At 40.2% G+C, this 3,744-nt stretch overlaps 1 pseudogene; it reads left to right on the top strand.

Annotated features, from left to right (window-relative positions):
- Positions 1 to 1,261: 1,261 nt before the first annotated feature.
- LOC123939367 lies at positions 1,262 to 1,812 on the top strand (annotated as a pseudogene).
- The last annotated feature ends 1,932 nt before the right edge of the window (positions 1,813 to 3,744 follow it).

Consider the following 3,744-nt stretch of genomic DNA (forward strand, 5'->3'; position numbering starts at 1 on the left):
GTGCTAGAAGTATGTGGCTAATGAAGGAGAAATAAGGACAGCAAGAGGCTGCAGGTTGGAGGAAATTTCCAATTATAGAATCCAAAAAATTATAAAACAGAAGACTGGGTTCTTGTAGCTAAAAGGAATTTTGACACCCAGTCCAAAGGAATTTTGTTCTTATTAGGAATATATTCAATAAGGCAATTTGTGAAATTATAACACCCTTTTTTTCCATGTTTTGTTGGAAAACATATTACATAGAAGCTATACTAATCCTGTATTGACAGAGTAGGAATTATAATAACATTAAATAGCAAGCATGCTTTTAATAGTTCATATATGAAACTTTAGTTTCCCACATTTGACAGTAATACTAAAAATGTATATTATCAATGAGCTGTGAAGCTAAAAAAAACTTCTCTTAATCATCAATAACAGAAAAACTTTTAAGCAACATGCTAGAAAAATAAACAAATGATCTGTCCTCTTTATAGAAATGGTATCACAAAATTAGTATGGCATCACAAAATCTCAAGATGTTGAAAATAATAATATTGATAATATTGATTAACAGGTAACATATTTTTTAAATCTAACCTATTTTTCTGATTTTTCTATGTTTATGCTACTTATAAGGTTTTTTGTAACAGTACTTTGATGCCATTTCTTTTTATGTTTTAAGTAAAACTTGACTTTTGTACTTTAATTTGTATTTTCAAGTTTGAAATACTTTTAATTTTAATTGCACGGGTTGATGACGACCGCTATTCCTCTCCACTTGACCAAGTATTGATCAAGCAATATTCTTGAAATTATAAAGTCTTGGGGCTCAAAAAAAACTCAGATCCTCCCCTACAAGACCCTCCCTAGAAGAATCAGGAGTTCTGAAGGGCCAAGAGCCCTGAAGAAGGGAGAAACGTCAACAGATCATCGTGCATGTCCCCTACAAGCTAAGGGGTGTTCCTTGGGATCGGTCTGGCCATCTTTATATGCGAATAAACGTACCAGAAGAGGCTGGATGAAGAGGTGGGACCAAAGCAGGGAGCAAACAAGGGATCAGGTACAATGCAAAATTCCTCTGTAACTCCAAAGGAACCTCCTGGGTCATTGTACTTATGATCCCCTGATCATGCTAGTTCTCTAATGCTCTCCTTCTTCCAGCAGCCGCGTGCCCGAGACACGATGGTGAAGGTCGGAGTGAATGGATTTGGCGGAATTGGGCGCCTGGTTACCAGGGCTGCTGGTGTAAGTAAAACCTTGAAGAGGTTCAAGTCCTCTTCCTAACATCATGTTTATAATTAACATCATTTCACTAATTGTACCTATTCTACTCGCAGTAGCCTTCTTAACATTAGTGGAACGAAAAGTCCTAGGGTATATACAACTCCATAAAGGTCCAAACATCGTAGGGCCCTACGGTCTGTTACAACCAATTGCAGAGGCTGTAAAACTTTTCATCAAAGAACCTCTACGACCCCTAACATCATCCATTACCATATTCGTAATAGCCCCAATTCTAGCCCCAACACTGGCCCTAACTATATGAATTCCACTACCAATACCCTACCCCCTCATCAACATAAACCTAGGAATCTTATTCATGCTAGCAATATCCAGCCTAGCCGTCAACTCTATCCTATGATCAGGATGAGCCTCAAATTCAAAATACGCCCTAATTGGGCGTATAATTGGAGCCCTCCGGGCAGTGGCCCAAACAATCTCCTATGAAGTCACACTAGCCATTATCCTTTTATCAGTACTACTGATAAACGGCTCTTTCACCCTATCCACCCTTATTATCACACAAGAACACCTATGACTAATTCTCCCTGCATGGCCACGTGCTCAGGAGCGAAGGCCAGCTGGCTCTTTGATCCACAGCTGAGATAACAGCAACTATCCCTCAGGCCTGGGGAATGAGACAGATGTGATGATCCTGGTACTGAGGGGGGTTGTAGAGGGGAAATTTATAGTAGCCACAGTTTGGGGTATCTGCCCCATGTGAAACCCTTCTCTAAGAAACACCCCTATTGTCTGTGAGATACCATTGTACTCTGCTAAGAAATTCCCCTTTTGAGATGAAAGTCTTACTCTCAGACACTCACAGGAAGACACAGTGTCCTGCCCTCAGACATGCCTCCCTTTTCCCCATCTGGAGCCTTTCTGGCTCAAACTCTTCATTTAGGAAACAGTCTTCTTTACTTCCCACAGGTATGTTTCCTACAGCTGTTGTAAAAAGTCAGCAGAAACTCAGTGGCTTAAAACAACAGCAATATATTCCCTCACAGATCTGAATGCCAGAAATCCCAAAATGAGGTGTTGGCAGGATGCTCTCCAAAGTCTTGTGGGGGGCGGGGGTCAGACGGGGTGGGTGGGATTCTCCTTTGCCTCTTCTTGCCCCTGGGGGCTCCAGTCATTCCTTCACCCATAGCCCCCAACACAAAATCTACTCCATTTTCACCTAGCATTCTGCGCTCCTTGACAAAGACACTTGTCCTTGGGTTGAGGGTCCACCAGTCATCGACGATGATTTCATTGCATGATCCTTTCTTACTGCAACCGCAAAGGTCCATTCTCTAATGAGATCGTATTATTCACAGGTCCTACAAATTAGGACATAGACGTATCATTTGAGGAGCCATCATTCAATCCACTACACACATGCAGGCACTTAGCAGCACAAAGAAACCTGGCACTTGACTCCGCTCCTGGTCATTCATCTACCCCATCTCTAAAACAGCACTGTTCAACAGAACTTTCTACCAAGATGGAAACGTTCTATATCTGTGCTATCCTATATGGTAACCATATGTAGCTATTGAGAAATTCGAACATAAAATGAAACTAAATGACCAAATTTTTTAAATTGTATTTAATCTTAAATAACCTAGATGCAAACAGCTGCTTGTGTTGTTGGCTGCCATGCTGGACAGTCACAGCTCTAAATTTTTTTGTAGGCTTTGCTATTATTTTTCCAACTTTATCAAGTTGTGATAGATTAAAAATTATATATATATTTAAGATATACAATGTGATTTGATACATGTGGACATTGTGAAATGCTTACCACAGTCAAGTAATGAATACATCCATCACCTCACACAGCTGTGTGTGTGTGTGTGTGGGTGTGGTGAGAACACTTAAGAGCTACTCTCAGCAAATTTCAAGTATACAACAGAGTTTTATTAACTACAGTCACCCTGATGTACATTCGATCCCTGGAGCTTCCTCATCCTATAACTGAAAGTTTGTACCCTTTGACCAACATCTCCCTATCCTCCATCCACCCTATCCTTTGCCCCAGAGAACCATAATTCTACTCTCTGCTTCTGTAAGTTCAACTTTTTGAGATTTAACATATACGTGAGAGATTGCAGTATTTGTCTCTCTCTCTCTCTCTGGCTTAGTTCACTTAGCATAATGTCCTCAAATTTCATACATGTCATGAATGGCAGGATTTCCCTCTTTGTTATGGCTGAGTAATGTCCCATAGTGCATGCATGCGTGCGTGGGTCGCATCCATCCATTAATGTACACAGGGGTTGTTTCCGTATTCTGGCAATTCTAAAATTTTGACAATGCTTACTTGCTCTCCTTTTCTCCTTTCCTGTTCTTTGTTCTTGTGAGTTTATACTCATTCCTTTATTTTCCTTCTTATGAGCTGATGGGAAGTAGCCAAGATAAATGTGTTCTACTGTACTTAATCAGATGGCCCTATCAATTAATATGGAACCAGCACATATTTCTCATTATGATTTAAAA

Source organism: Meles meles, chromosome 3 (genome assembly GCF_922984935.1).
Source record: "Meles meles chromosome 3, mMelMel3.1 paternal haplotype, whole genome shotgun sequence".
NCBI lineage: Eukaryota > Metazoa > Chordata > Mammalia > Carnivora > Mustelidae > Meles > Meles meles.